This window comes from Ictidomys tridecemlineatus, chromosome 6 (genome assembly GCF_052094955.1).
Source record: "Ictidomys tridecemlineatus isolate mIctTri1 chromosome 6, mIctTri1.hap1, whole genome shotgun sequence".
In the NCBI taxonomy this organism is placed as follows: domain Eukaryota; kingdom Metazoa; phylum Chordata; class Mammalia; order Rodentia; family Sciuridae; genus Ictidomys; species Ictidomys tridecemlineatus.
The window spans coordinates 92,825,632-92,839,910 of NC_135482.1; positions in this window are offsets into that span (position 1 = coordinate 92,825,632).

Here is a 14,279-nt window from a genome sequence, read left to right on the forward strand (position 1 = left end):
CATATAAATAGACATAAATTGTGACATCAATAATGTACAGTGGGGGGTAGAGAAATAAAAGCATAGAATTTTTGTAAGGTACTGAATTAAGATATTATCAGTGAAACAAGAAGGAAGACAGCAAAGGATAAAATAGTGATGAACAGGCTATAACACAGACAGAAAATAATTAATAAAATGTCAATAGTCAACCCTGCCCTATGAATAATACTCTAAATATGTTTTAACTCACCCATGAAAAGGCATAGAGTAGCTGGATGAAATAAAAACAAAATACAACTTTACGTTATCTGCAAGACTCTTTTTACATTTAAGGACACAAGGAGGTAAAAGTGAAGGGATAGAAAAATATATTTTGGAGAAACAGTAAACAAAAGAAAGCCAAGGTAGTTATCCTTTCAGATAAAAGTGTCAAAAGAGACAAAGGAGGACATTATATAATAATACAAGAGTAGATTAAACAGGAAGAAGTTGCACTCATAAATTATTTATGCATCCAACATCAGAGCACCTAAATATATAAAGCAAACATTGACAGAACTAAAGGTAGACATAGATAGTGGTAGTAAAAAGAAAGCTTTAATACCCTGCTTTCCAAAAAAAGGAACCAACCAGACAGAAAATCAACAACGAAAAAAAAACCATCAGATTTGAACAACACTGTAAAACAAATAAATCTAACAGACAAATATAGAACATTCACTCAATAGTAGCAGAATATACATTCTCCTGAATATATAATTTGTTAGGTCACAAAACAAGTCTAAATAAATTTTAGAAATTTGAAATTGCACCAACTATTTTTTCCAACCACAATGAAATTTAATTAGAAACAATAGCACACAAAAGACTGAATATTGCACAAATATGTTAAAATTAAATAACACACTGTTGAACACCAATGAGTTGAATAAAAAATAAGGAAATTAGATAATTTTTGAGACAAAAGACAACCTACCAAATTTATAGGATGTTGCAAAAGCAGTGAGAAGGAAGTTTATAGATAAATTAGAAAATAAAGATCTCAAACCTTCTCATTTTTCATTGTAGACTAGAACAATAAGATCAAACCATACAAGATTAGCAGACATAAGGAAATAATAAAGATTAGAGCAGGAATAAATGAAGTAATTTTAAACAATCTTAAAAATAAATGAAACTGACAGTTTTTCTAAAAGAGCAGCCAAATTGGTAAACATCTTCTAGACTAAGAAAAAGAGAAAATGCAAATAAAATTATAAATGAGGAGACATTACAACTTATGACACAGAAATAAAAAGAACTACTATGAACATTTATATATCAAAAAACTGAAAACCATAGAGGAAAAAGATAAATTCTTAGAAATATACAACCCACTCAGACTGAATCATAAAGACACAGAAAGCATGAACAGACCCATCTATAACTATGAGATTGAGTCGATCATAAAACTCTCCCAACAATCAAAAGCCCAGATCAGATGGCTTCACTGTTGAATTCTATTGAACATTTAAATGATTAACACTAAGACTTCTCAAACACTTATCGAAGAAAATATCAAAGAAAACACTGTTAAACATTTTCGTAAAGCCAGAATTATTCTGATATTAAAACAATAAAAAAGACACTATATAAGACAAAAAGAAAACTGAAGGCCAATATATCTGATAAACATAAATGCAAACAATTTGAACTGAATGTTAGCAAATTGGGATGGAGATATAGTCAATTGTAGAGCACTTGCCTAGCATAGACAAGGCCCTAGGTTTGATTTCCAACACTTAAAAAAATAAATAAATAACAAGTCAAATTCAATTAATTAAAAGAATTCAATAATTAAAAGAATTATATGCTGTGACCAAGTGGGTTTACCCCTAGGATGTGAGGATGGTTCAGTTTGTTAAAATCAGTTCATGCAAAATACCATTGTACATCATAAAGGACTGAAATCACATGATTATTTTAATAGTCACTGAAAAGTGTTTAAAAAATATGACACTCTTCATGATAGAAATATTTATCAAACAAACAATAAAAAGAAAATATTTCAACATAATGAAGATACCATATAAAAACCCATAGATAATACTATATTAAATAGAGAAAAAGTGAAAGTATTGCCTCTAAGAGCAAGAACAAAGCCAGGGTATACACTTTTGCCACCTCTCTTCAACATAATATTGGAAATCCTAGCAAGAGCAATTAGACAAGAAAAAACAAATAAATTACATTTGAATCAGAAAAGGAGAATTATAATGATCTCAGTTCATAGATGATATGATCGTATATGTAGAACACCCCAATAATTCCATCAAAAGCTTGTTAGTACTAATAAATTCACTGAAACTGCAAAATACAGAATCATTACACCAAAATCAGATGCATTTCTATACATTAGCAACAAGCCACCTGAAAAAAAATTAAGAGAACAATCCTAAATATATATAGTATCACCAAATGAATAAATTTTTTAGAAATAAACCTAACTAAGGAAGAAAAGGACTTGTACATTGAAAAATGCAAAACATCAATGAAACAAATTAAAGAAGACACAAATAAATGTCGAGATGGCCCATGTCTGTAGGTTAGAAGACTTAACATTGTTAAAATGTCGTCATAGTTTGAATCTGGAATGCTCCCAAAAGACACGTACTTTAAAGGCTTGGTCTCCAGTTTGGTGACAACCGTAAGGTGTGGGGCCTAGTGGCTGGTCTTTAGGCCTCTCCCTGTCCCCTCCTCTGCCTCTCTTTTGCTCCCTGGTCATGAGGTAAGCAGTTTTGCTCACCAAATGCTTCCCTACGATGTGCTTCTCTTGCCACAGACACACACAAAACAAAAGGGCCAATTAATCGTGGGCTAAACCCTCTAAAACTATGATCCAAAAGAAACCTTTTCTCTTTACAAATCGATTAACTCTGGTATTTGTTAAAGTGGCAGAAAGCCAACAAAAACAAATGTTTCCTATTACTCAAAGCATTCTGTAATTTTTATTTTTAATTTTCCACTCTGCTCCTTTTTGCTACTTATTCTCACTGTAAATTAGGTTAAAAGCAGCCAATGATACTCATGCCACAGCCTGAAGGCTTTGCTCCTTGAAATTCTCTCCACTAAGTAAACCAGTCCATCACTTTTAAGTTCAGCCTCTCACCAAGTATCAGGGCATGGACAAAATACATCCCAATTCTTTACCACAGTGGGACAGTCTAAATCCCAGGAGAGCTCTCATTTCCATCAGAAATCCCATCAGGGGGCTGGGGTTGTGGCTCAGTGGTAGAGCACTTGCCTAGCATGTGTGAGGCACTGGGTTCAATTCTCAGCACCACATACAAATAAATGAATAAAATAAAGGTCCATCAACATCTAAAAAAAAAGAAAAAAGAAACCTCATCAGTATGGCCTTTTACATTTCTGTCTACATTTCTGTCAGCACAAGGTGTTCTAAGCCACTACCAGAATCATCTATGAAGCTACATTTACAACAGTTCGGCTTTATCTAGCCTCTCCAAACCTTTCCACACTCCTCTTGTAAACCACTGATGCATTCAAAGGCTGAAGAACCACAGCAGTCTCCATGCTGCACACCTATAACCTCAGCTATTCAGGGGCCTGAGGCTGGATGATCACAAGTTTGAAGCCAGCCACAGCAACCTAGCAAGAAGCCCCACCCCATCTATATCTATCACAAAGACTGAAGAACCTGAAGTCTGATAATATTCAAGGGTAAGAACAGCCACAGAGTGACACACCACGTATGATGGGAGAGCAAGTGCAAGAGAACTAGTTCCCCCTTCCTCCACTTTTTTTTTTTTTTAATTCCATCTGGGCCTCCAGCCTATTGGATGAGGCTGCATACATTCAGGGCAGGTCATCCCCACACTTCATTTAGTGACCCATACATCAGTCTTCTCTGGAAACACCCTCACAGACACACCCCAATTGTGCATGACCAATTCTCTAAGTATTCCTTAATCCAGTCACGTTGACACCCACAATTAACCATCACAAAGGTCTTTTCCTGATTTCAAACCGTGTTACACATCTACAGTAATCAAAATAGCATGGTACTGGCATGGAGACAGAAGAACGCCAATGGAACAGATTAGAGAGCTCAGAAATCAGCTCTTCAGTTACATGGTCAAATGATTACAAGGGTTCCAAGACCCTTGGAACAGTGCGTTCAACAAATGCTGTTGGGAATACGCCAAAGAATGAAGTTGAACCCTGACACCATAGGCAAAAATAATAAAGTTGATTAAATAGCTAGGTGAAATATCTAAAACTATAAAATTCCTAAAAGAAACCATTGGGGGGGGAAATGTCATAAAATTGGATTTGGCAATTAGTTTTTGTATATAACATTAAGAGCACAAGTAACAAAAGCAAAAAATAAACAACTGGAACTACATCAAACCTTAAAACTTCTGCACATCAAAATAACCAACAGAGTGAAAAAGATAACTTACAAAACGTGAGAAAATCATTACAAATTGTTTACCTGATAAGGGATTAGTATCTTACATATAAAAAGAACTTCTGTAACTTAACAACAGCAAAACAAGCAAACCCAATTGGTATTGTTAGGTTAGTTAGCGATGAACAGGCAGGTTGAAGGGAAGGACAATGAAGGACAGACATTAGGCCCAGGTACCAAGAAGAATCCAGGAGCCCTATAACTGAAGCTGGAGGCAAAATTGTCTCAACAGGCAAACATTAGGAAATGAGATCTGGAATGCCTAACCTTCCCCAGGCTGCAGGAGGACCATAATCCCTTGAGGAAATTATTACTTAACATCCTGAGACCCTCACTAAGATAGATAAGTATCAGAAAAGTGGAGTCTGGTACATCAAGACCCTCCAGCTATAGCTCAAGGGACACTACAGCCTTCAGGTAAGTATCATCATTATCTCTTGCAACCAACGATGTCACAACCACCCTGTCAACCAGAATATTCAGGTCCTCACAGAGGAAGTTGCTGGGGGCTATGCAAAGGATAATAGACCAATTTAGGGGAGACAGGGCATGGACAAAATACAGTCAAATTCAAAGCAAGAACAAAGGACTCCATTTTCCTTAAAAACTGTGAGCACCCCACTGTCCTCTCTTCTGGGTGGTCCGTGTAGACCCCGTGTTGTGCATAACCCTCTCCTTCCACTGTTTAAACGTTCACTTGCTACTCTGTGTTTCTGGCGAAGTCACAAGACCGGCACCGGAGGACTGTGGTGGCTGCCCTCAGCTCAGTAATATTATGTGTGAATATTTGTGTCTCCCCAACATTTATATGTTGAAATCCAACCCAAAAAGTGATGGTATTAGGAGCTGATCAAGTCCTAAGAGAGGCCTCCTGAATGAGATGAGTGCCCTTATAAAAGAAGCCTGAGAGACTTTCTCCCATCTGCCATGAGAGGATATAGTGAAAAGACAACTGTGCACCAACCAGTAAGCAGGCCACCACGCCAAGCACTGAATTTTCTGACACGTGATTTTGGACCTCCCTGCCTCCAGAACTGTGAAACATGAACATCTGTTGTTTATAAGCCATTCTACTTGTGGTATTTTGTTATAGTATCCCAAACAAACTAAGACACCAATTTGAAAATGGGCCAAAAAAAACATGAATATATATTTCTCCAAATAAGACCTACCCATGGCCAACAAGCATACGAAAATACACTCAACATCAATAGTTAGAGTACGGTTAAGTCAAAAACATATGATAGTACTTTACTTCCTTAAGGGTACTTTTATTCTTTAAAAAACTACACTCTCACCACACAAAAAAATAACAAGTGTTGTGATACTGAACAAGAATAAATTTGGGCCAGGCATGGTGGTGCATGCCTGTAATCCCAGCACCTTGGGAGGCTCAGGCAGGAGGATCAGGTGTTCAAAGCCAGCCTCAACAAAAGCAAGGTGCTAAGCAACTCAGAGAGACCCTGTCTCTAAGTAAAATACAGAATAAACCTGGGGATGTGGCTCAGTGGTCAAGTATCCCTGAGTTCAATCCCCAGTACCCACTCTAAATAAATAAATAAATAAAGTTGGGACACTTGCACTATACAATTTCAAGACTTACTGTAAGACTACAATAATCAAGAAAGCACAATGGTGGTGGAAAAAATACAGAAATGTATCAATGGAACAGAATAGAGAGTCCAGTAATAGGCCAACGTAAATATAGTCAACTGACGAGGAGCAAAAGCAACACAATGGCACAAAGGCAGCACTTTTAAAAAATGGTGCAGGAACAACCGAACATTCACACATTCTATGGTTTGGATCTGGACTGTCTCCCAAAGGCTCATGTGTTGGACACTTGGTCTCCAGTGCAGCAGTGCTCAGAGGTGGGACTTTGGGAAATAATTGAATCATAAGGGCTCTGATTTCATTAACAGATGAATCCACTGATGGATTAAAATTTTTATGACGTTATTGGGCGGTCAATGAAACTGTAGGAGCTGGGAGTCTAGGTGGAGGAAGTAGGTGGCTGAGGACATGCTCTGGAAGGGTATATCCTGGGCCCCTTGCTCAGTCTTTTTCTCCCTCTGCTTTCTGCTTGCCATGAGGTGAGCATCTTTCCTCTGCCTAGCCTTTATGTCATGATATTCTGTCTTGCTTCAACCTCAAAGGAACAAATCCAGACAACTACGGACTGAAACATCTCAAATCGTAAGACAAAATAATTTTTTTCTTCATTGAATTGTTTTTATCATGTATTTTGTCACAGTTATGGAAAACTGACACACAAAGAAAATAATAAGACATAGACCTTACACCCTTTACAAAAATTAACTCAAAATTGATTAGGATTCTAAATGTAAAATGCAAACATATAAAATTTCTAGAAAAGAATAAGGAGAAACAAAGAAATTTTGGACATGACAATGACTTTTGAGACACATCACCAAATGTATCCAATGACTTTTGGACACATCAGTCCATTAAAAAAATAATAATAATAATTGATGAAGTGGACTCCATTGAAATCAAAGCATCTGTGCCATTAAAAAAAATACAAAAGAGTAAAAGAAATTATCCACAGTTAGGAGAAAACATTGGTAAAAAACAATACTAATAAATGATTATCAAAATATTAATAAAGAACTCTTAAAACTCAATATAAGGAAACAACCCAATTAAAAATTGGGCCAAAGACTTTAATAGATACTCATTGAAGAAGATACACAGATGGCAAATAAGTAAATAAAAAGATGTTTCACACAATTCTAAGCAGGAAGAGTGAAACAGGAGATATAGGGATAACAGATTTTAAACTATACTACAGAGCAATAGTAACAAAAACAGCATAGTACTGGTACCAAAACAGGCAGGTAGACTAATGGTACAGAATAGAGGACACAGAGACTAATCCACAAAATTACAACTACCTTATATTAGACAAAGGTGCTAAAAGCATGCAATGGAGAAAGAATAGCATCTTCAACAAATGGTGCTGGGAGAACTGGAAATCCATATGCAACAAAATGAAATTGAATCCCTTTCTCTCACCATGCACAAAAGTTAACTCAAAATGGATCAAGGAGCTAGGAATCAAACCAGAGACTCTGCATCTAATAGAAGAAAAAGTTGGCCCTAATATCCATCTTGTGGGGTCGGGCTCCAAATTCCTTAATAGTACACCTATATAGCACAAGAGTTAAAATCAAGAATCAACAAATGGGACATATTCAAACTAAAAAGATTTTTTCTCAGCAAGAAAAATAATAAGTGAGGTAAATAGGGAACCTACATCCTGGGAACAAAATTTTACCCCTTACACTTCAGATAATCTCCAAAGTATACAAAGAACTCAAAAAGTTAAACAACAAAAAAACTAATAACCCAATCAACAAATGGGCCAAAGATCTAAACAGACACTTCACAGAGGAGGATATACAATCAATCAACAAGTATGATGCTCACCATTTCTAGCAATCAGAGAAATGCAAATTAAAACCACTCTAAGATATCATCTCACTCCAGTAAGAATGTTATGAAGTCAAACAATAAAAAGTGCTGGTGAGGATGTGGGGGAAAAGGTACACTTGTACATTGCTGGTGGGACTGCAAATTGGTGCAGCCAATTTGGAGGGCAGTATGGAGATTCCTTGGAAAGCTGGGAATGGAACCACCATTTGACCCAGCTATTCCCCTTCTTAAAAAGAGCATACTACAGGGACACAGCTATATCAATGTTCATAGCAGCACAATTCACAATAGCTAGATTGTGGAACCAACCTAGGTGCCCTTCAACAGATGAATGGATAAAAAAAAAAAATGTTGCATTTATACACAATGGAATATTACTCAGCACTAAAAAATAACAAAATCATGGCATTTGCAGGGAAATGGATGGCACTAGAGCAGATTATGCTAAGTGAAGTTAGCCAATCCCTAAAAAACAAATGCCGAATGTCTTCTCTGATATAAGGGGGGGTGACTCAAAATGGGATAGAGCGGAAGAGCATGAGAAGAAGATTACCACGAAACAAGGAAAAGAGGTGGGAGGGAATGGGAGGGAGAAAGGGAATTGCACGGAAGATGGAAGGAGACCCTCATGGGTTCACAAAATACATATACGATGGTGTGAGGGGGAAGGGAAGAAAAAAAAAGAGAGAGAGAAAGAGAAATAAGTGTCACAGTAGAATGGGTAGAGAATAGTGATGGGAGGGGAAGGGAGGGGAGGGGAGGGGAGGGCAGCAGAATACAACTGACACTAGGATTGCTGTATGTATACACATGGATGTATAAACAATGTGATCCTGCAATCTGTACACGTGGAAAAATGAGAATTCATACCCCATTTGAATCAAATGTATGATATGCCAAGATCATTGTGTTGTCTTGAGCAACTAATAAATAAAAGCTGCTTCACATCATATGTTACAAGGGAAACAAAACAATGAGATATCACTATAAACCCATTAAAATGGCTAAAATTAGAGACTGATCATAATAAGTGTTGACAAGAATATGCAGTAACTAACACTCATACCCTGCTGGGGGATTTTCCCTTACAAAGTTGCAATACTTTGAAAATTAGATTGGCAGGTTCATAAAAAAAAATTAATATATTTATGATATAACTCTGAAAATTCACTCCCAGGTGTTTTTCTAAGAAAAATGAGAGCAAATGTCCATATGAAGATTATACAAATGTTCATAGGAACTCTATTGGTGAGAGCCAAAAACTAGAAACAGTTCTACTGTAGATAAATAGATAAATTGTGGTAAATTGATCCAATGGGATATTAATCAGCAATAAAAAAAACAACATGGAGGAATTTAAAGTAAATATGCTTAATGAAAGTGACCAGATGAAAAGAACACATATGGAGGAAAAATTTTCCCCTAGTACTGAAGATTGAAACCAGGGGCATTCTACCATTGAGCTATATCTTCAATCCTTCTTTCATTTTATTTTGTGACAGGGACTTGATATATCCCCCATGCTGGGCTTGAACTTGCTATCCTCCTGCCTCAGCTTCCTGAGTTTCTGAGATTACAGGCACGGGTCTCCACATCTAGTTAAGAATAGATAATGGGGGTTTGGGAGTAGAGCTCAGTGGTAGAATGCTTACCTAGCATGCACAAGGCCCTAGCACTGTAAAAACAAATAAGCAAAACAAAAAACATAATGTATTATTCTATTTACATAAAATTCTAGAAAGTGCAAAGTAATCTCAGGGAAAGAAAGCCAATTAGTAATCCAGAGTGGGAAGTGTGATGCAGTGAGAGGGAAGGATTTCTAAGGGAAAGTTAAGGTAATAGATTTTTATCTTGATTGTGGTTTCATGTTTATGCATGTATTTAAAAGCATATCAAGTGGAATGGTATAAATATATGCAGTTTTTTTGTATCCCATACCTTAGCTTTATTTAAACAAATAAATAAATGGTGTTTCCAAGAAATAATAAGGGGGAAAAAAAGAATATAAGAATTGATAGGTTAAAATTACATAACACGTTAATGAAATATTTCATATAGACAATTTGGATCAGGTAAAAAAAATCTATGAGATAATTGGAGAAATTTGGAAATTGATATTAAGAAATTATCTTTTTTCATTTGTTCTAATTAGTTATACATGACAGAAGAATGCACTTTGATACATCATACATAGATGAAGTATAATTTCTCATTCTTCTGGTTGTACATGATGTAGAATCCCACCGGTGATATAGTTATATATGCACATTCCTCTTATTGTGAATTAGCATTTGCATATCAGAGAAAACATTCAGACTTTGGATTTAGGGGATTGGCTTATTTCACTTAGCATGGTATTCTCCAGCTCCATCCATTTACTGGCATTTGCCACAATTTCATTCTTCTTTAAGGCTGAGTAATATTCCCTCGTGTGTATGTGTGTGTGTGTGTGTGTGTGTGTGTGTGTGTGTTCATTTTCTTATCCATTCATCTGTTGAAGGTCATCTATGTTGGTTCCATAATTTAAGTATTGTGAATTGAGTTGTAAACATTGATGTAGCTGCGTCTCTGTAATTTGCTGATTTTAAGTATCAATTTTTTTACATATCATAATGGTAATTGTTATTTTAATTTCAAAAAAGAGTCTGTATCATTTAGAAGGAAGAAGATATGAAGTATAGATGAATATTGGCCAAATTATTGAAACTAGTGATGGGTATATGTGGTTTTTATTCCACTCGTTTAGGATTAAAACTTTCCATACTTGAAAGCTGAGCATTGTACACCTGTAATACCAACTACCTGGGAGGCTGAGGCAGGAGGGTCTCAAACTCAAAGGCCAGCTTTGGCAACTTAGATCCTGTCTTGAAATAAAAAAATAAGGGAATGGGAATGTAGCTGAGAGGTAGAATGCCCCTGGGTTTCATCCCCGGTATCACAAAAAGAAAAAAAAAATGCCTTAAGAATTTTAAATTTAGAAAAATTAACTGTTAGATTTATAAACTGTATTTTCCTTTGTTACATTTGTTTGCAATCTGAAATACAATGAAGTCACCAAAATTAAAACTGAAAAGATGTTTTCCTAATATGATCGTCAATATAAAGAACTCCTGCAAAGTACGATCTCAGCAAAAAGTATGATTTACCCTCAGAAAGAGTCTTGCAAGCTTTTATGTGCACAACATTTTGTAGAAATCAGAAATGGAAAGCCCTTTAAAAAGGTGTGTGTGGGGGGGTAACATTTATTTAGCACATATCATATATTTCAAAATTATATAATATTTGTTATGATCATAGGTTCTTCAGATGGCCAGACACAACACCATGGTATCTGAAGAGACAAAAGATAGACTTTTTTTTTCTTACAGCTCCAAACCAGAGGAGGCTGCTATGCAAAGCCACATGGGGGCATGCTTCAGGGGACAGAATAACAGCAAGCTGGAGCTGTAGGGGGAATTTATACAGGGTGGGGAGGCAGGGTGGGTAGCTTGGTTTTGCGGTTTCCTGGGGTGGAGGCTTTGAATGAGGGCTCTGGCCGTTGCCTGTTGGATCTGGTAACTCAAGTTTATAACCAGAACCTGAACCTGGCAAGGGAAGCAGCTTCAGGGCAGGGCTTAGCCAACCGCCCCCAAAAAAGGAACTGAGAGTTTTTAGCTGTGACTTCAAAAACCAGGTCAAGTCAGCTCTTGTGCAACAGTGCACACACACACACTGTTCACACCTCCTTAATTCTGTTCACTCACAGCACTTATATAACACCTAGGAAATGGCACCGTGATCCAGGTCAGGAACAAAGGCAGCAACACACGTCCTTACTTACTCAGGGAGCGACAAAGTGAAGATTTGAAACCACATGATTCCGTCCCAGAAACCACGAATCTTAACCACCATTTTTCACTGATCAAAATGAAGGGGGTGGGGGTGGGGTGCAAATAGGGAAATAAAAATAAAATCTCTCCTAGGCCATTAAATCCTAGTGTCAATAAAGGGCTTTGTGTGGACAGTACAGAGAATTCAAAGGCAAAACCAGGACTTCCATGGGGGAAGCTAATAAAACAAGTGATGGAGGAGGAGTGGGAGGGCCCTGGAGGTCAGAGGGCAACTCTGCTGCTTTGATTTGGCTTCATGTCTCTGTGAAAAGGCCCAGTGAGCCTCTTTATTGGAGGGTGGGGTGCTTAAAGTCATCCCCCTGGAGGAGCCGGTGTAGACTGATCCCGCTGAGCTGAAAGCCAACCGCATACACCTCAGAGCCTCCACTGTTCTGGGCCGCTCTAGGGGAAGACAGCATTCATTTAACACTATCCTGATTTTCAAGGATTTTTAAGGAGAAGAGAACAGACCCGCACAGGGTTCATCCAGGAGGGATGAAACTAGATGAATGTCAAGCTTTCCCAAGATAAGATTAAAAAAAAAAATGCTCTCCACAATGCAGACTGAGGAAATGCCCCCCCCCCGCCTTTTTTTTTTTTTTAAGGAAGGATTTAAAAACCCCAATCCAGATGTGATCGGATCAAAATGCATGATCATTGGGCTGTAAGCAACCGTGAGTATTTTCAAAATGCTTCCTAGATGATCCAACTACCCAACTGCTGTTTTTGATCACGGAGAAGCTTTGCAGGAAGAAAAAAAAAAATACAACTACAAAAATATGTTGTAACCAAACTATTTATTCAAAGTGAAAAGGCTGGCTTTGAAATGGATTTTTTTTTGTTTCAAACTGTACAATCACCTATTGAAAACCCCTTTTTTCTAGTTATAGTCTAATCAAGTCTATTATAAGGATTTATTCGATCAGAACACTTTCAAATATTTTGGTTTTGATATGTAAAACGAAATTTCCTACAGATATTCTAAAATTAAAGGTGAAAATTTTAAATGAGAAACTATCATATTATGGTCATAAAATTTTTGAAAAATATTGATGTGAGGGAAAAAAAAGTCACCCAGACCCCATAATACAGAGACATAATGCAGAGACATCTGATGTACTATGCTCTCGCTATTCTTTCTTTCACACAGTAAAACAGATTGGTAATGATACCCATCATTGGCTCCTATCCTCGCTTCAGCCACTATTTTTATTTCATTGACCTTGTGAAAATGTGCCCTTCCTCTTAGACTATTTACATTTTGGACTCGTAGCATATGATGGGGTTTTACTGTATGCACACATCTTATCTTTACTGTATCAAAGCCATGTGGCCCTCCCTGCGGTTGTGGCTGAGTGGGAGCTATAACGACATGGAAGGGATGGCTCTCTCCCCTGCTTCACAAGCCCTGCTGTCATCTGATGTCAGAACAATGCTCTAATGTTCCCAGGTCGAAAAACCCCTTCTTGAAATCTGCCCTTTCTCCCTCTGCCCAAATCCCCTCCTCTCTTTCAGGAACTCAAACCAAGTCACTGGGCAGGCATCTTATGGGAAACATCATGCTTTTCTTCCCATTCTTTCCTCCGTCTCGCACCCATTTTGCTTTCTCCTCAGTGCTCATACATGAGCCTACTTCCCATGTCCTTCTTCAGTATAAATCAACTTGGATGGATACATGTGGACTCATGCATTCACCAGACACGTCCAAACATGAATCTTTAGTTCAGCCAAATATCCCGTGCTCCCTTAGTATCAAGGATAATACCACAGAAGGCAGGCACTAGGGAGACGGGATTCATGACTATTAAAACAGCCTTTGCTTGGTACTCACAGGGGATTAGTTCTGAATTGCCCCCAAAACAAAAATCTGCAGATGCTCGAGTCCCTTCTATAAAATGGCATGGTATTTATTTATCCCCTATACACATTCTCCTGTATACTTTATCTCTAGATTGCTTATAATACCTAATACAATGTAAATATTATGTATATACTTGTTATACTATGTTGTTCAGGGAATAAAGACAAAGTATACATGTTCAGTAGGAATACAATTTTTGTTTTTCCCATTTTTTTGATTTGAAGTTGATCGAAACCCTAGATGTGCAACCCACAAATATGAAGGGCCAACTGTATAGCATTCCTGAGTCATCTGTTTTTCCTAGATCCAGTTTTTAAAAACATGACTCATGATTCGATAGGAGTTGTCAGGATTGTACCAAATCATTGCTCAATTTATTTGGCAATAAAAATGGCCCTTATGGTTTTTATGTAACTTTGATTCTGTTATGTAATTCTTATTGACAGAGTGTTCCAACCCAGTAACTTGATAGTGATATAAAGTACCTGTTTAAGTGTTTTACCTGATCATCAACCAAAGCCAGGAGTTAATCTGAGTCTGTGGTGAAGAAATACACTTTGTATCAGCAGACAAAATGAAAGCAGAAGAAAAATATAGCCTGCTAATAGAAGCACGGAGGAGAGCAAGCTCTTCCTAGCTG